A 20,685-nucleotide genomic window follows, 5' to 3' on the forward strand; every position below is an offset into this window, starting at 1 on the left:
CCTATATACGATATTTTGATGATTTTAGCTACATTATTCGCCGTTTATTTCAAGTTTCGAATTTGAATATGATAATGGCTTATAACAACCAATGACCAATGTCTACGTCGTATAGATCCTAATATAAAGGCTATATTCGGTACTTTTAATTTTTTTAAGGATTTTATTTTTGAAAATTTCCAAATTCGTTCCAAATGGCGGAGAATATTCAAAGTTCTTACTGCTTTTTAACTCGTTTTTAATTTTTATTGAATGAAACCCAAAATTGTTGGAAATAGCCTCAAATTTTAGAAAAAGTTTAAATTTGTTCGAATTGGTTACCTTTGGCACGAATTATGGCCTTCAAACGGTCAATAAAACAGTCACACGCTGCCCGAATGTTGCTCTGCGGTATTTTGGCCCATTCCCGGCGAAACGCTTGCTTGAGGCGATCGACACTTTGGTATTTTTTAGTGCCAACCTTGCTTTCCAAAATACTCCAGACATCATAGTCGAACGGATTGGTATCCGGAGATTATGGTGGGCATTGTGCACTGGAAATGAAGCGAGGAACCTCATTTTGTAACCATTCTTAGGTGGCGGTGGTGTTCTGAGTGCGATGTTGTTGAGTTCTGTTGGTATGTCCAAGGTCGGCCAAAATGTTTGCATGCCCAAGGCTTTAATACACCCTCCAGAATATTTTCGCGTTAATATTCGGCATTTATTCTGATGCCACGGTCGATTAATACGAGCGGAGAGCGACTATCGGCTTTTATGGCGGCCCACACCATCACCATGGCCGGCGCTTGAGTTCTGGTGGCCTACCCTAGGTGCACATTTTCAGCTGATCTCTTTGGCAACGATCACGAACACAATCGTTTTGTTTGTTTAGAAACTGCTGACCAACGAATGTTTTCTCATCGGAGAAATTGGAGAGAACCAAATTTGGCAGTTCACCACTATCGACCAAGCGAAGCAAATCTTTAGCTCTTTTGAGTCTATTTTCTTTTTGTTGCGGTGTAAGTTCTTGAACTTTTTGGAATTTCAATGGCTCATTTTTCAATATATGTCGAATGGAATATTGCGTTATGTTCAGCTCACGAGCCTCTTATAGGCCACTGCGACGAAAGTTTCGATCAAGCCGCTTCTTTACTTTTCGAAACATTTCTTCTGATATTGCTGTTTTCTTCCGTCCACTTCCTTGACGTCGGGCTACGTTATCGGTATCACGGCAACGAGCGATGGTACGAGACACAAAAGATTTATTTACATTTAAATGCTGGAGTGCTCTAACGATAGCCTCTTGTGGTTTTCCAGCCAAATATAAAGAAATCACACTATCACGCTTGAACTCCGAATATTGAATAACTGTTTTTCTGGAAAATTCTCACCAAAATCTTTTTGTACGCTTGTAAATAATATAATGAGCTGTCACTGGATTGAATTTTAACAGCTGTCGGAAGAGTGGCTTAGAAATGACAGCAGTCTGAAATTGCTTGCAGTTTTTATACCCTCCACCATACTATGGAGGGTATATTAATTTTGTCATTCCGTTTGTAACTCCTCGAAATACTCATGTCAGACCCAACAAAGTATATATATTCTTGATCAGCGTAAAATTCTAAGACGATTTAGCACACATGTATATTTTGCCAGTAGGCAGGTTAAGTTCGTAAATGGGCCATGTAGGTCTAAGTTATCATATAGCCCCCATATAACGGTACCTCCCGATATTCGGTATTTTGATGATTTTAGCGACATTATTTACCGGGATTGTTTCAAATTTCGCATGTGAAGTTCGTAATGGATACTTCAGCCCATGCCAGAAAATTGTCTGTGCAGGTCCACGTCTTCGTATAGCCCCCATATAACGGTACCCCCTATATTGGGTGTTTTGATGATTTTAGCTACATTATAAACAGATTTTTCTTCAAGTTTCGCATTAAAATATTGTAATAACTTATGACAAAAGTTGCCTATGCGGGTCCACGTCGTCGTACAGGCATTCGGTATTTTTAAGATTTTAACAGAATTTTTAACGGATTTTATTTTTTTTTTTGGAAATTTGTCAAATTTGTACCAAATGGTGGAGGGTATTAAAAGTTCGGCCCGGCCGAACTTACAGCTTTTTTACTTGTTTTTATCTCACCCTGTATTTTGTTGGTCCGTCAAAATATATTCTGTTTAGAAATCTACCATTGCTTTTCCTTAGAAAGAACTACTTTTTTTAAATTCAAATTGTTTCGTGACGGAAAAAATATTTGAAATATCCACATTTTTTGGTCCTCGAGGAAAATATCGGTGGTTGTTATTTTTTTTTTTTTTTTTGATATAATTCCTGGTTGTTTGTCCTGAAAATATTTTTTTTATAAAATTAATAATTTTTGGTCCTTGAATTATTATATTTAAGATATATTTCCTTGAATAATCAGCATTTATAGGACTGCTGACCCTTGAAGAAAGATTTACAGTCAGATGGTCCTGGGCAAATATTCTTATAGACCTAGGGTTTATAGACTGTTGACCCTCACAAATTTTTTTAATAAGTCCCCGTTTACTGGTCTCTTGATCCTTGAAAAAGCATTTTTACAAAAATTTCCTTTTTTTCCAAAGAATTCTTTAGATTAACATGTTTTTGCTCCAATAATCCTTAGAAATTATAAAACTATTATTTTAGCTGCTATAAAAAATATATAAATTCTTAAAAAAAATTATTTCAATTTCTGGGTTCTTCAATAAATCGCTAGTTAGTAGTCCCCCTCCCTCACCCTTACTTGATAAATTGACCAAACCTTTAAAACTGCTGTCATTTACGAAGCTCAACAAATAAAGTACTTGTAACCAACCGAAAACTAAAGGCTTTGACATTTTCCACCAACGAAATTTGGTACGACTTCTTATCCCTCAATGCTTGACAAAAAAAAGCCAAAAAAAAAAAAAGCCCAAAGAAACCGAAAACATTTCGACAAACATTTGCATACAAACGATTATGTCGCCTTTTCGTATTTGACGCCCGAAATTGTTTTCCAAAAGCCAATGTCGTCGTTTACATTACTTCAAGTTCTTCAAAAAGAAAAGAAGAAGGGAATTTACTGAAAATTCACTTCTTTTGGCAACATTTTGACAAGCTCATGAAATGACATTTGGCATTTCTTGTGTCAATCTTTTAGACTCACTGGCTGACTGTCCTTGGGGGTTGGTGGCGGGGGGTGTGAAGATGGCTCACTTGGTTTCATGTGTTGGCTGTTAGCTGAGGAGCCCCTAATTCGACCCTCGCCCTTCCCTTCCTCCCCCCTCCCCCTCCACACCACCTCAACAAATTTGATGTTTATGGTTTCTCAGTTTGTTATTTTTGACTTGAAAAGTTTGTCTATGCAAATTTGGTGTTGTTTTTGGCAGAATGTTGTTGGTGTGTTGTCATTGTTGCTGGCTGTCATATAAATTGTGAAACTAAAACAGAAGAGAATATTGAATATACTTTTAGGCAGAAATAACATTCTTTTTTGTAAATTCGTTGCATATTTTAAGGCGTTAAATATGGTTTCACTTAGGTTTGTATAATTTCGACGGAGGAAATTGAATAAATTTGGGGGGAAATTTTGGCTGACAATAAGGTAGATATTAGTTTTAAGCTCATATAGTCCTGTGAAAAATATAACGGAAAATACATTCGGAGGGATCTTAAAAAATCACATTTTGGGTGGCCTGAAATTACTTAAAAAATACTTTTTTAAAATTCCACGTTTGGTGGCCTGAAAGTCCTTAAAAAACAATTTTTGACAATTCACGTTTGGTGGCCGAAAAGTTCTTAAAAAAATATTTTTTAAAAAATCCACGTTTAATGGTCCTTGAAAAAATATTTTTTAAAAAATCCACGTTTAATGGTCCTTGAAAAAATATTTTTTAAAAAATCCACGTTTAATGGTCCTTGAAAAAATATTTTTTAAAAAATCCACGTTTAATGGTCCTTGAAAAAATATTTTTTAAAAAATCCACGTTTAATGGTCCTTGAAAAAATATTTTTTAAAAAATCCACGTTTAATGGTCCTTGAAAAAATATTTTTTAAAAAATCCACGTTTAATGGTCCTTGAAAAAATATTTTTTAAAAAATCCACGTTTAATGGTCCTTGAAAAAATATTTTTTAAAAAATCCACTTTTGGCGGCTTGAAAGTCCTTGCAAAAATATTTTTTTAAAAATCCACTTTTGTAGTCATTTGATCCTTGAAAAAATATATTTTTTTAAAAAATGCGCGTTTATTTGTTTCTTGGAAAAAATATATTTTATTTTTAAAAATGCACGTTTATTTGGTCCTTGGAAAAAATTTTTTAATAAACCCACGTTTATTAGGTCCTTGGAAAAATATATTTTTTTAAAATCCACATTATTTCCACGTTTGGTGGCAATTGGGTCCTTGGAAAAATTATTCTTTAAAAAATCCACGTTTATTTGGTCCTTGGAAAAATTATTCTTTAAAAAATCCACATTTATTTGGTCCTTGAAAAAATATTCTTTAAAAGATCAAGTTTGGTCTTTTGTAAAATTATTCTTTCAAAAATCCATGTTTATTTGGTCTTTTGTAAAATTATTTTTTAAAAAACCCACGTTTTTTTTTGGTCCTTTGAAAAATTAGTCTTTAAAAATCCACTTTTATTTAGTGCTTGAAAAAATAATATTTTAAAAAATCCACGTTTATTTGGCCCTTGAAAAAAATATTATTTTGAAAAATCCTTCTTTATATGGTCCTTGACAAAAATATTCTTTAAAAAATCCACGATTATTTGGTCCTTGAAAAAAATATTCTTTAAAAAATCCACGATTATTTGGTCCTTGAAAAAAATATTATTTTGAAAAACAAGTTGTAAAGTCTATTTGGTCCTTGAAAAAAATATTCTTTAAAAAATCCACGATTATTTGGTCCTTGAAAAAAATATTATTTTGAAAAACAAGTTGTAAAGTCTATTTGGTCCTTGAAAAAAATATTCTTTAAAAAATCCACGTTTATTTGGTCCTTGAAAAAAATATTCTTTAAAAAATCCATGTTTATTTGGTTCTTGGAAAAAATATTTTTTTAAAAAATCCACATTTATTTGGTCCTTGAAAAAAATATTCTTTAAAAAATCCACATTTATTTGGTCCTTGAAAAAAATATTCTTTAAAAAATCCATGTTTATTTGGTTCTTGGAAAAAATATTTTTTTAAAAAATCCACGTTTATTTGGTCCTTGAAAAAAATATTCTTTAAAAAATCCACGTTTATTTGGTCCTTGAAAAAATATTCTTTAAAAAATCCATGTTTATTTGGTTCTTGGAAAAAATATTTTTTAAAAAAATCCACGTTTATTTGGTCCTTGGAAAAATATATTTTTTTAAAAATCCACGTTTATTTGGTCCTTAAAAAAATATTCTTTAAAAAATCCACGTTTGGTGGTCATTTGAAAAAATATTCTTTAAAAAATCCACGTTTGGTGGTCCTTGAAAAAAAAATATTCTTTAAAAAATCCACGTTTATTTGGTCTTTGGAAAAAATATTCTTTTAAAAAATCCACGTTTATTTGGTCCTTGGAAAAATATTCTTTTAAAAAATCCACGTTTATTTGGTACTTGGAAAAAATATTCTTTTAAAAAATCCACGTTTATTTGGTCCTTGGAAAAAATATTCTTTTAAAAAATCCACGTTTATTTGGCCCTTGGAAAAACTATTCTTTTAAAAATCCACGTTTATTTGGCCCTTGGAAAAAATATTCTTTTAAAAAATCCACGTATATTTGGTCCTTGAAAAAATATTTTTTATAAAATCCACGTTTATTTGGTCCTTGAAAAAATATTCTTTATAAAATCCACGTTTATTTGGTCCTTGAAAAAATATTCTTTGAAAAATCCACGTTTATTTGGTCCTTGAAAAAAATATTTTTTTTAAAATCCACGTTTATTTGGTCCTTGAAAAAAATATTTTTTTAAAAATCCACGTTTATTTGGTCCTTTGAAAACTATTCTTTAAAATATCCACATTTTTAATCCTTGAAAAATATTCTTTTAAATATCCACGTTTATTTAGTCTTTGAAAAAATATTCTTTAAAACATCGACGTTTATTTAGTCCTTGAAAAATATTCTTTTAAAAATCCACGTTTATTTGGTCCTTGGAAAAAAATATTCTTTTAAAAATCCACGTTTAATGGTCCTTAAAAAAATATTCTTTAAAAAATCCACGTCTGTTGATAGTCCTTAAAAAAATAATCTTTAAAAAATCCACGTCTGTTGATAGTCCTTAAAAAAATATTCTTTAAAAAATCCACATTTATTCGGTCCTTGGAAAAAATATTTGTTTCTTTTTAAAAGTCCATATTCCTCAGCATTTCCACTGCATACCATTGACCTCTCACCGTATGGCCTTTCGCAAATCCTTTGAATATTAATTTTAAGAGAAGATTTCCAAAAAACTTAAATATCCATTTGACTTTTCTCAAATTTGCAATTCCAATGAAAACCCGAACTAACATTTGCAACAATTGCAAATGTCCAGATTCCACAGATTCACTTTCATCTACTTTTATAATTTTTCGAATGTCAAAAGAAAATATTGATTTTATTTTAAATCTTGGAGAGAAGGAAGTGAGGAATGAGGAGAAGGAGGGGAGCAGCAGCACAGATGAAACAGCAGCTGTCAATGCATAAGAAATGGTTCTTAATTAATTTTCAAAAGAGTTCAAAGTGTAGAATATGCAAAAAACAAGGACTGGAAGTTGAGAGAACTTGCAGGGGCGTAGATAACCGAAATTTTCAAGGGGGATTGGCTGATATTATAGATTATTTCCAAAAGAAGTGGAGTTAAATTTGTGTATGAAAGTCAAATTTATATCTGAGCTGCATTTTCATCTGCCCCTTACCACCCCCGCCCCTGCCTTCCACTTTCCTCCAATATGCAAAAATCTAAAGCATAGCAGCATCGCTACAAATCAAATAGCTGCAGGAATGTCAAGGAAATCGAACTGATGTGAAATGTGTTTTGTATTAAATTCTAAAGAGCAGAAAAGTGTTCGAGAGAGGGCGGAGTGAGGAGAGAAGAGTTTGAACTATGGGTCACATAACATTGACAAAGGATCAATTGAATCCTGTCAATATATATATATATATATATTTTGTTGGCACATCTCAACCCTTTTCATTTTCTGTGTCTCTGCAATTCTGCAATTGGACAACGAGTTGTTTAGACAGTTTTCGGATGGAGGGGCTGGATGAGATGCATCCGCATGTGTCAATTTGAAAATGGAATGACGACACCGTGACATTGATATTTGATTAACAATTGCATGGCAAACGTTTGATTTGGATGGAAGCTTGTTTTGAGGATGGACAAGGTTAGAACAAGTTAAAAAGCAGTAAGTTCGGCCGGGCGGAACTTTGAATACCCTCCACCTTTTGGAAAAAATTTGGAAATTTTCAAAAAATAAAATTCTGTTAAAATCTTAAAAATAGCGAATATAGACGTTATATTGGGGTCTATACGAAGTGGACCTACATAGGCATTGTTTGCCATAAGCCATTACCATATTAAAACTGAAACTTGAAATAAACCGCGAATAATGTATCAAAAATCAACAAAATATCGTATATAGGGAGGTACCGTTATATCGGAGCTGTGCGAAGTCCTGGGCAAGCATTTTCTGTCACAGGCTGTAGAATTCAATACGAACTTCAAATACGACAACTCAAACAATTTCGGTAGGTATTGTACCTAAAATCGTCAAAATACGGGATATCGGGAGGTACCGTTATATGGGGGCTATACGAAGACGTGGACCTGCACCAACAATTTTTTTGTCATAGGCTGAATTATCCATTACGAACTTCAAATAACAAAATTGAAAAAATTCCGGTTAATAATGTCGCTAAAATCATCAAAATACCGAATATCGGAAGGTACCGTTATTTGGGTGCTATACGAAGACGTGGACCTGCACAAACAATTTTTTGTAATAGGCTGAGGTATCCATTACGAACTTCAAATACCAAATTTGAAATAATTCTGATGAATAGTGAAGCTAAAATCATCAAAATACCGAATAGCGGGAGATACCGTTATATGGAGGCTATACGAAGACGTGGACCTGCACAAAGAATTTTTTTGTCAGGGGCTGAAGTATTCATTACGAACTTCAAATACCAAATTTGAAATAATTCCGCTTAATAATGTCGCTAAGATCATCAAAATACCGAATATCGGGAGGTACAGTTATATGGCGGCTATGCGAAGAAGTGGACCTGCGCAGACAATTTTTTTGTCATAGGCTGAAGTATCCATTACGAACTTTAGATACCAAATTTGAAATAATTCCGGTTTATAATGTCGCTAAAATCATCAAAATATCGAATATCGGGAGGTACCGTTATATGGGGGCTATATGAAAACGTGGACCTGCACAAACAATTTTTTGTCATAGGTTGCAGTATCCGTTACGAACTTCAAAAACCAATTTTGTAACAATTCTGATGAATAGTGAAGCTAAAATCATAAAAATAACGAATATTGGGAGGTACAGTTATATGGGGGCTATACAATGACGTGGACCTGCGCAAACAATTTTCTGTCATAGGCTGAAGTATCCATTTCGAACTTCAAATACCAAATTTGAAATAATTTTGGTGAATAATATCGCTAAAATCAGCAAAATACCGAATATCGGGAGGGCTATATGAAAACGTGGACCTACATGACCCATTCACGAACTTTGTTGGGCCTGACATGAGTATTTCGAGGAGTTACAAACGGAATGACAAATTTAATATACCCTCCATAGTATGGTGGAGGGTATAAAAATTATTTAAAACTAACAATTGGTGGCGCCCAACGTAAGCAAAATTTGTGAGTAAAAATATTTTTTTCCTTTTTAAAATTTGTATTTATTTGTAGTACCGATAGTCCATGGGAATCTGATGATCGTTGAAAAAAATATTATTTACACATCACTTTGGTCCTTGAAGGAATTTTCTGGAGAAAATCTTCTTTTCGCTGTTGGAGACAATATTCCAAAAAATATCTCAATTTGCAGCTCCGATAATCCTTTAAAAAATTCCCTAGCTAAATATCTGAAAGTCCTTGCAAAAAATCCTACTTAATTACTCAACTGATGGGTGTCACTGATATCAAACCAAGTATAACACAAACCAACAAACCAATCCGAACCGAACCCAACCGAGCCGCTATTATTGCGATTTGTGCAAATTGTACATTTTGGCAAATTGTTAGCATTAAATTTACGCCAGTGCATAAATATTCCCCGAAGCCACTTTCTGACACAATGTCACTCCATCAGAAATCTCACCGAACCATTACAACAACAAACAACAGCAGCAGCAACAGCAAACATGTCTCGCACACACGCACACACACACAAACATGACATGACAGTTGGTTTGCAATTAAATCCATTCTGTTAGTTTAACAGTTGTAAATAAATTTCAATGATTGCAAACATGCACACACACACACATACTTACATATATAGACTCACTCACACACACACAAATATGCAGACAACTGACATTTGGACAGTTACGGTATTTGAGTGGCAAATTTGAAGTGCAGTGAAGTATTTGATGTACTCCAGGGCTGAAATTGTAAATAAATAGCAGCTAGGGACTAGCGAGGATAATTAAGGAAGAATCGGCAGATATATGAAGAAGTCCTGATACTGGAAAATATCATAAGAAACCTGAAAAAATTATGGCTAAATTTCTTTAAAGGGTTCTGAAAAATATCCTCTTATTCACCGAGAGTCCTGAATAAGTACTCAACCAAGATCCTTACAAAAATATTTTTAAAAAATGGATGGTCCTTGAAAAAATTATTTTTAAAAAATCCTCGTCTGTTGAGGGTCCTTGGAAATATATTTTTAAAAAATCCACGTCTGTTGATGGTCCTTGAAAAAGTATTTTTAAAAACTCCAAGTCCGTTGATGATCCTTGAAAAATCATTTTTCAAAACCTGACGTCTGTTGATGGTCCTTGAAAAAATATTTTTAAAAATCCACATCTGTTGATGGTCCTTGAAAAAATATTTTTAAAAAATCCACGTTTATTTGGTCCTTGGAAAAATATTCTTTAACAAAATCCACGTCTGTTAATGGCCCTTGGAAAAAATATTTTTAAAAAATCCATGTCTGTTGATGGTCCTTTAAAAAAATATTTTTAAAAAATCCACGTCTGCTAAAGTTCCTTGGAAAAAATATTCTTTAAAAAATTCACGTCTGTTTATGGTCATTAAAAAATATTTTTTTAAAAAATCCGCGTCTGTTGATGATCCTTGAAAAATCATTTTTCAAAAACTCCACGTCTGTTGATGGTTCTTGAAAAAATATTTTTAAAAAATCCATGTCTGTTGATGGTCCTTGAAAAAATATTTTTAAAAAATCCACGTCCGTTGATGATCCTTGAAAAATCATTTTTCAAAACCTGACGTCTGTTGATGGTCCTTGAAAAAATATTTTTAAAAAATCCACATCTGTTGATGGTCCATGAACAAATATTTTTAAAAAACTTCACGTCTGTTGATGGTCCTTGAAAAAGTATTTTTAAAAAATCCACGTCCGTTGATGATCCTTGAAAAATCATTTTTCAAAACCTGACGTCTGTTGATGGTCCTTGAAAAAATATTTTTAAAAAATCCACATCTGTTGATGGTCCTTGAAAAAATATTCTAAAAAATCCATATCTGTTGATGGTCCTTGAAAAAATATTTTTGAAAAATCCACGTCGGTGTTAGTCATTAAAAAATATTTTTTTAAAAAATCCGCGTCTGTTGATGATCCTTGAAAAAATATTTTTTAAAAAATCCTCGTCTGTTGAGGGTCCTTGAAAAAATATATTTAAAAAATCCACGTCTGTTGATGGTCCTTGAAAAAAATATTTTTAAAAAATCCACATCTGTTGATGGTCCTTGAAAAAATGTTCTAAAAAATCCACGTCTGTTGATGGTCTTTGAAAAAATATTTTTAAAAAATCCACGTCGGTGTTAGTCATTAAAAAATATTTTTTTAAAAAATCCGCGTCTGTTGATGATTCTTGAAAAAATATTTTTTAAAAACTCCACGTCTGTTGATGGTCCTTGAAAAAAATAATTTTTTAAAACATCCACATCTCTTGACGGCCCATGAAATTGTTTTTTAAAAAAACCACGTCTGTTGAAGTTCCTTGAAAAACTCTTTTTAAAAAATCTACGTCTGTTGATGGTCCTTGAAAAAATATTTTTTTTAAATACCCACGTCTCTAGACGGCCCATGAAATTGTTTTTTAAAAAAACCACGTCTGTTGAAGTTCCTTGAAAAACTCTTTTTAAAAAATCCACATCTGTTGAAGTTCCTTGAAAAACTCTTTTTAAAAAATCCACATCTGTTGAAGTTCCTTGAAAAACACTTTTTAAGAAATCCATGTCTGTTGATGGTCCTGGAAAAAATATTTTTGAAAACCCCACATCTGTTGTTGGTCCTTGAAAAAATATTTTTTAAAAATCCACGTCTGCTGATGGTCCTTGAAAAAGTATTTTTGAAAAAATCCACGTCTGTTGATGGTCCTTGAAAAAATATTTTTAGAAAATCCACGTCTGTTGATGGTTCTCGAAAAAATATTTTAAAAAAATCCACGTCTGTTGATGGTCCTTGAAAAAATATTTTAAAAAAATCCACGTCTGTTGACGGCCCATGAAAAAGTGTTTTTTTAAGAAAGCCAACTCTACTGATAGCCCTTAAAAAATCCACGTCTGTTGATTGTCATTAAAAAATATTTTTTTTAAAAAATCCGCGTCTGTTGATGATCCTTGAAAAAATATTTTTTTTAAATACCCACGTCTCTAGAAGGCCCATGAAATTGTTTTTTAAAAAATCCACGTCTGCTGAATTTCCTTGAAAAACTCTTTTTAAAAAATCTACGTCTGTTGAAGTTCCTTGAAAAACTCTTTTTAAAAAATCCACATCTGTTGAAGTTCCTTGAAAAACTCTTTTTAAAAAATCCACATCTGTTGAAGTTCCTTGAAAAACACTTTTTAAGAAATCCATGTCTGTTGATGGTCCTTGGAAAAATATTCTTTAAAAAAATCCACGTCTGTTAATGGCCCGTGGAAAAAATATTCTTTAAAAAAATCCACGTCTATTAATGGCCCGTGGAAAAAATATTCTTTAAAAAATCCACGTCTGTTTATGGTCATTAAAAATATTTTTTTAAAAAATCCGCGTCTGTTGATGATCCTTGAAAAAAGATTTTTTAAAATACCCTCGTCTCTTGACGGCCCATGAAATTGTTTTTTAAAAAAACCACGTCTGTTGATGATCCTTGAAAAAAGATTTTTTAAAATACCCTCGTCTCTTGACGGCCCATGAAATTGTTTTTTAAAAAAACCACGTCTGTTGCAGTTCCTTGAAAAAATATTTTTAAAAAATCCATATCTGTTGATGGTCCTTGAAAAACTCTTTTTAAAAAATCTACGTCTGTTCATGGTCATTAATAAAATAATTTTAAAAAAAATCCACGTCTGTTGAAGTTCCTTAAAAAATATTTTTTAAAAAACCCACGTTAGTTGATTGTATTTGAAAAAGTATCTTTGAAAAATCCACGTCTGTTGATAGTCCTCGAAAAATATTTTTAAAAATCCATGTCTGTAATGGTCCTTGAAAAAAATATCCACATCTCTAGATGCTCTTTGAAAAACGTATGCTCGACAAATTAGGATATAGCAACTATTTTGGCTAAAATTCTTAAAAGAGTTTTGAAAAATATCGTTGTATTCACCGAGGGTCCTAAATAAGCACTCAACAATTCCACAGGAGGATAATAGCCTTGGATAATATATAAAAAATTGTTAGATCCTTGAAAACATATTTTTTAAATGATTTATATTAGATATTTGAATATAAATATTTTATTGAACCTTCAAAACTAGTTTTAAGATAATCTACATCTTGGAGTCCTTGAAAAAATGAAAAAAGCCTCGTCTGTTAGTGCTTGAATAACTATTATAAAAAGCCTTAGTCATTTAGTCCTTTAAGGACATTTTCGGGCTTAAGTTTAAAGTATTTTTCTTTCCGGAACGTCTCATACATCCACAAATAAGTGATTGTCAACAACTTTGAAATTGTTTTTCTTTTTAATGTTTATTTTTACACCCCTTTCCATCTGTTTTATTTAATGCTAAAGATGAATTCATAAGGATTTGCCTCACTGTCGTTCTGTCAGCTTGTCTGTCAGTCTACCTCAACTCAGTTTATCGCTTAAGAGTATTGCAAATTTCACACTTAAGGAATTTTTATGTAAATTCTACTCTCGCTAAAATATACATTCATACCTTTCCACACGCACACGTACATACTTACATCCATACAGACATAAATACATTTGTACATTCAGAGCATGTTATTCCGTTATGCCTTATATGTGTTTGCCATTTATTTTATAAACAGTTATTCGTTTATCTACATTTTGCGACTGACTGGCTGGCTGACTGTTTTCAGCTGACAATTCAAATGCGAAATAACAAGCAGACTTTTTAATGAGACAGCTGTTCGAGAATGACAGGAACATGTTTCCGGATAAACGAGCGTATAAATATTTTTCCGTTCTGTTCTCTTATGTTTTGTTTGTATTTGTTTGGGAAATAAATAAAGGATATATAATGCGACATTAAAATCAGTTTGATGGATATTTTGTTTATTCTTAGAAATGTTCAACAATCAAAGGGAAGGAAAGAAAGGTTGGGGAGGAATCGAAAAATAGAGTCCTGGAAAATTATTTTTTAAAAAATTGTTTGGTCTTAAAAATATTGTTTAAAAAATCCTAAAAAGTGCCGGAAAAAATATTCTATTAAAAATCCACGTTTATTGGTCCTTTAAAAAAATATTTTTTTAAAAAAATCCACGTCTGTTGAAGGTCCTTGAAAAGAATATTTTTTAAAAATCCATGTCAGTTAGAAATCTTTGAAACATATTTTTAAAAAATCCTGATCTTCTAAAGGTCCTTGAAAAAAATTCACGTCTGTTAAAGGTCTTTGAAAATCCATGTCTGTTGAAGTTCCTTTGAAAAAAATTAAAAATCCACTTCTTCAAAAAAATTTTTTTTTTAAAAATCCAGGTCTGTTAAAGTTCCTTTAAAAAAAAAAAATAAAAAATCCACGTCTGTTGATGGTCTTTGAAAAAGTATTTTTAAAAAATTCGCGTCAGTTAGAAATCTTTGAAAAATATTTTTTAAAAAATCCACGTCTGTTGATATGCTCGTTTATTTAAAAAAATCCACGTCTATTGATATGCTCGTTTATTTAAAAAAATCCCCGTTTATTTAGTCCTCGAAAACTGTATTCTTTTAAAAATCTACATATATTTGGTCCTTGGAGAAATTATTCTTTGAAAAATCTACAATTATTTGGTCCTTGGAGAAAGTATTCTTTAAACAATCTACAATTTTTTGGTCCGTGGAAAAAATATTCTTTAAAAAATCTACGCCTTGTTGGTCCGTGGAAAAAATATTCTTTAAAAAATCTACGCCTTGTTGATCCGTGGAAAAAATATTCTTTAAAAAATCTACGCCTTGTTGGTCCGTGGAAAAAATATTCTTTAAAAAATCTACGCCTTGTTGGTCCGTGGAAAAAATATTCTTTAAAAAATCTACGCCTTGTTGATCCGTGGAAAAAATATTCTTTAAAAAATCTACGCCTTGTTGGTCCGTGGAAAAAATATTCTTTAAAAAATCTACGCCTTGTTGGTCCTTGAAAAAAATATTCCGCGTTTTTTGGGCCTTAAAAAAATATTCTTTAAAAAATCCGCGTTTATTTGGACCTTGAAAAAATATTCTTTAAAAAATCCACGTTTATTTGGTCCTTGAAAAAATATTCGTTAAAAAATCCACGTCTGTTAATGGTCCTGGAAAAAATATTCTTTAAAAAAGTCCACGTCTGTTAATGGTCCTTGCAAAAAATATTCTTTAAAAAATCTACGTTTGTTAATGGTCCTGGAAAAAATATTCTTTAAAAAAGTCCACGTCTGTTAATGGTCCTTGGAAAAAATATTCTTTAAAAAATCCACGTTTACAGGTCCTTTGGTCCATGAAAAAGAAATATTCTGAAAAAACCCACGTTTATTTGGTCGTTGAAAAAAATATTCTTTAAAAAATCCAAGTTTACAGGTCCTTTGGTCCATGAAAAAAATATTCTGAAAAAACCCACGTTTGATCCTTTGGTCCTTGGAAAAAAATGTAAAAATCCACGTTTGATACTTTGGTCCTTGGAAAAAATGTAAAAATCCACGTTTGATACTTTGGTCCTTGGAAAAATATTCTTTAAAAAATCCACAGTTGATCCTTTGGTCCTTGGAAAAAATGTAAAAATCCACGTTTGATACTTTGGTCCTTGGAAAAATTATCTTTAAAAAATCCACGTTTGATACTTTGGTCCTTGGAAAAAATGTAAAAATCCACGTTTGATACTTTGGTCCTTGGAAAAATATTCTTTAAAAAATCCACAGTTGATCCTTTGGTCCTTGGAAAAAATGTAAAAATCCACGTTTGATACTTTGGTCCTTGGAAAAATTATCTTTAAAAAATCCACGTTTGATACTTTGGTCCTTGGAAAAATATTCTTTAAAAAATCCACGTCTGTTAATGGTCCTTGAAAATAATATTCTTTAAAAAATCCACGTCTGTTTCTTTAAAAAATCCACTTCTGTTAATAGTCCTTGGAAAACATATTTTTTAAAAATCCACTTCTGTTAATGGTCCTTGGAAAAAATATTCTTAAAAAAATCCACGTCTGTTAATGGTTCTTGAAAAAAATATTCTTAAAAAAATCCACGTCTGTTAATGGTCCTTGGGAAAAATATTCTTTAAAAAATACACGTCTGTTAATGGTCCTTGAAAAAAATATTCTTAAAAAATCCACGTCTGTTAATGGTCCTTGGAAAAATTATCTTTAAAAAATCCACGTTTGATCCTTTGGTCCTTGGAAAAATATTCTTTAAAAAATCCACGTCTGTTGATGGTCCTTGAAAAAATATTCTTTAAAAAATCCACGTTTGTTGGTCCTTGAAAAAATATTCTTTACAAAATCCATGTTGTTTTGGTCCTTGAAAAATATTCCTTAAAAAATCCACGTTTATTTGGTCTTTGACAAAATATTCTTTAAAAAGCCCCGTCTGTTGATGGTCCTTGAAAAAATATTCTTTAAAAAATCCAAGTCTGTTGATAGTCTTTGAAAAAATCCACGTCTGTTAATGATCCTGGAGAAAATATTTTTAAAAAATCCATGTCTGTTGGTGGTCCTCGAAAAATATTTGTAAAGATCCACGTCTGTTGATCCTTGATTTTTTTTTTTTAAATCCACGTCTGTTGATGGTCCTCGATTTTTTTAAAATCCAAGTCTGTTGATGGTCCTCGATTTTTTTAAAATCCACGTCTGTTGATGGTCCTTGAATTTTTTTTTTAAATCCACGTCTGTTGATGGTCCTTGAAATTTTTTTTTAAATACACGTCCGTTGATGGTCCTTGAATTTTTTTTAAATCCACGTCAGTCCACGTCTGCTAATGATCCTGGAAAAAACATTTTCTAAAAATCTACGTCTGTTAATGCTCCTGGAAAAAATATTTTTAAAAAATGCACGTCTGTTGATGGTCCTGGAAAATATATTTGTAAAAAATCCACGTTTGTTGGTCCTTGGAAAAAAATTTCTTTAAAAAGTTCGCGTACCATTTGCCTCTAGCATTCCATGCCATTTTTTATTTTAAAATTTTTAAATTAAATTCCCAAAATGTGGTTTTTGGTTCCAGGAAATGAGCCAGACCACATCAACATTTGTTTAGGACGACGTCATTTCATCGTCATCATCATCATCGCCGTCAGAGATCATTGTCAAACAATAATCCCGCACAATAAAAAAAAGAAAACCTTTTGTTGCCATTGAGGCGTAATGGTTGTTGTTTTCAGTTTTTTTGGACATTTTCGTTCGTCCTCCTCATGGCCGGCCGCCACTTCATCAATCTTCATTTTCATCAAATCGTGGAAGTGAAAGAAAGAAAGAAATACGCAAATTTATGCAGCACACTTTATGTTTAATTAAAGCAATTGCTCGTCATCTGAACTCATTACACAGTTGGTTTTGCTGGCTTACAAAAGAAGGGGGTGGGTAAGGAGTAGCGGGAGAGAGAGAAGAGGGTACACCAAAACAATGGCAAATAAATGTTGCAGAGAATTGTGAAAATACTTTTGTCACTTTGTAGCCATTAAAGCTGTCCTTGTAACCTCGCAGAGCTGTGCTGGGGTTGTCATTGTTGTTGTTGTTTTGGTCACATCTTTGTTTTAATTACTAGACTGGTTGGCTATTCTAAAGTTTTCCACTGTATTGTTGTTGTTGCTCTAGCTGCTGCTTGCTTTATCATTATTACAACTTAAACACTTAATTAAGATGTGCAAAAATAAAAAACAAAAAATAAAATAAAGCGTGAAGATCATAAAGTCTGCCATAATATTTTCTCAGCTTGTGTTGGAATTGTTGTTGCCTTTATTATAGCTATTTTTTTCACAAGCATTTCAAGGCGGCGTACAGATGTTTAGAAAAGATGCCTCTTCTTTTGTATAAATTTGTATAATTTTTATTGTGTGAGTCTATCTTCTTTTGGCTGTGGGAGCCTAGAAAAGTCGTTATTCCAAAATCTTTTACAATCTCCCACAATGGCAATGTGATAGATGGACGACATGCTGCTCTTTAGTGTCCCATTTTAAAGTATGAACATTTGAATATAAAAATGTTAATATTCTGCGTCTTAAGAAATATTTAATGATGGGAAGCTATTTAAAAACGAGTGGTCATTTAAATTCGAAACGCACAAGGATGACGCATGGGCGGGGCCGACTTTTTGATACCCTACACCACTTTGCTAATTTAGTAGAGCTCCACATAACAATTAAAAGTTTTTATGAGGGAGAATTCAATCCTACACGCTATGATTATAATTTAAATTTAAAGTTCAAAGGACTAAATATGCCGAAGCATTTGTATCTTTTAAATTCGGACTTGTATTGCCCATTTGGTGCAAAATTAATTTGAAAACAGATAAAGATATATATGGGAGCCATATCCAAATCTGAAACGACCTCAATAAATTTTGGCAAAGACATTTCTGAGCTGCATTTGATATATTTCCCTAAGTATCGTTGTTATGGAATGCATATTACGGCTGTGGGTAACAAATATAACAAATCGGATGAACAATATATATGGGAGCTATAGCTGTATCTGAACCGATCTTCACCAAATTTTACATACTAGCTTTTAGACTCAATTCGGTCGTAGGTGCCAAATTCCATCCCATTTAGACAAATATTAGACGTTTGGTGCACACTAAAAAAGTAAATCGGACGAAGTTATATATGGGAGCTATATCCAAATCTGAACCGATCTCGATAAAATTTATCAAATGTATTTCTGAGCTGTATTTGATATATTTGCCCAAATATTGTTGTTACAGAGTGCATATTACGGCTGCGGGGGACAAAAATAACAAATCGGATGAACAATATACAGGGTTGCCCATATTCGACGGACGCCGGAAACAAATTCTTCAGAAAATCGATTGTTATGCGACTTGTGTGCGGTGGAGCGCCGTCTTGTTGAATCCAGAACTGCCTCATACGCTTTCGACGAATAATTGGCATCACAAAAGTGGTCATCATGCCGCGATAACGCTCCTGATTGGCCATTTTCATTTTGAAAGAAAAACGGCCCAATGACCGTTTTCGCACTAACGCCGCACCAAACTGTGACTTTTTCGTCATGAAGAGGCACTTCTTGAATCTCCTGAGGATTTTCAGTGGCGTAAAAACGGCAATTTTGCTTATTTACGGTCCCATTCAATGTGAAATGGGCTTCATCGGACATGATAATTTTGTTCCAAAATTGCTCGTCATCTTCGGCCATTTCGATGACGCTCGTGGCGTGTATTGGTTCATGGTAAAAATCTGCTTTGACTGACGCTTCAAACGCGGTATGTCATTAAGCGATGTGACATCTCTGTCAAAAGTTATGGCGTTGCCAGATGGGTCCGTCGAATATGGGCAACCCTGTATATGGGAGCTATAGCTATATCTGAACCGATTTCGATCAAATTTGGCATACTTATTTTAAGGCCTAATTTGGTTTTATGTGCGAAATTCCATGCTATTCGTGCTAATATTACACGTTTGGTGCACAATAAAAGGCAAATCGGACGAAGATATATATGGGAGCTATATCTAAATTTTGACCGATTATCTCCAATTTCAATAGGGTTCGTCCTTGGGCCAAACAAATGATTTGTGCAAAATTTCGTTTCAATCGTATAATAAATGCGACCTGCCTTTTGTTCACAAGAATAAATGGACAGACGGACGGACGGACAGACGAACTGACATGCATAAATCAACTCAGAAAGTGATTCTATGGAGATCCTCAAGAGTAACTATGAGTCTATCTCGCTTGCTTCTCCATGTTACAAACAAATGCACAAAGACATAATACCCTTACCACTATGTGGTGTACGGTATAAATACCTTCTTTCAGAAGGAAATATATCTCTAAAGACCGTTGGAGCTACAAAATTGGAATTTCATGCCTTCTTGAAGGTCGGTATGAAGCCACCAAGCGTGATATTTTGTTTTTCTAAAATTCTTTAATATATCAAAGTTAAATGTCTTATTTAGAATAAATGTCTTATGTCAAACTTAGATCGAGTTCGGAGTTGGGCAATATCGGTTCACTCCTTTTGGTACCTCCCCCACAAAGGGTCAACATTTTGAATAATTACAACTCTTATAAAATTTGTTGTAAGAGTCCGATTGTCTTCAAATTTCACACATCCCAATATTTTTATCAACCCAAGGTCTGGTGTGAAAATGGAATATATCGGTCCACTCCGTCTGGTACATCTCCCCCAAAAGGTCAAAATTTCAAAAGAAATATATTTTTTGCACAGAAAGAAAAACGATTATCCGATTTTGCTCCAACTTTGCAAATCCTAATATTTGCGTCAATGCTAGGTCTGGTGCGAAAATGGACAATATCGGACTACTCCTTCTGGTACCTCTCCCACAAAAGGTCGAAATTTTGAATATCCATTAAGCTCTTAAAACACTAAATTAACATCCGATTCCATTCAGACTTGGTACATTTCAATATTTCCATAAACACAAGATCTTTTATAAAGATGGTAGAGATCGGACTATTCGTTCTGGTACCTTCCACACAAAGGGTCTAAGTTTTGAATAACCAAAACGAGCAAAGAATCCGAAATAAACATTGGTTCTCTTCATATTACACACGTCCCATTGTTTCTCACGATCTGGTGGTTACTGGCTACTCAAGATCTGGTGTGAAGATGGGATGTCTCGGTCCACTTATTCAGGTACCTTCCCCATAAAGGGTCAACATTTTGAGTATCCATGAAGCTCATAAAACGCAAAATTAACATCCGATTCCATTCAGACTTGGAGCATCTCAATATTTTCATCAACACAACATCTGCTATAAAGATGGAAGAGATCGGACCATTTCTTCTGGTACCTCCCCACATAGGGTTCAAGATTTAAAAAAAACAAAACGCTCAAGGAATTCGATGAAGCATCCAAATGCATGCCATCTATCTCCTCAAATTTCCACATACAAACATTATAGCTAACGCAAGATCTGTTGTGAAGTATACAT

General features: G+C 32.9%; 1 protein-coding gene across 1 annotated transcript in view; it reads left to right on the plus strand.

The window, feature by feature from the left end:
• The window catches only part of LOC131803836 (MAP/microtubule affinity-regulating kinase 3-like), a 179,073-nt gene that overhangs the window by 100,584 nt on the left and 57,804 nt on the right, over window positions 1-20,685 (plus strand). The gene's annotated exons all lie outside the window — the stretch shown is intronic.

Source organism: Musca domestica, unplaced genomic scaffold (genome assembly GCF_030504385.1).
Source record: "Musca domestica strain aabys unplaced genomic scaffold, Musca_domestica.polishedcontigs.V.1.1 34, whole genome shotgun sequence".
NCBI lineage: Eukaryota > Metazoa > Arthropoda > Insecta > Diptera > Muscidae > Musca > Musca domestica.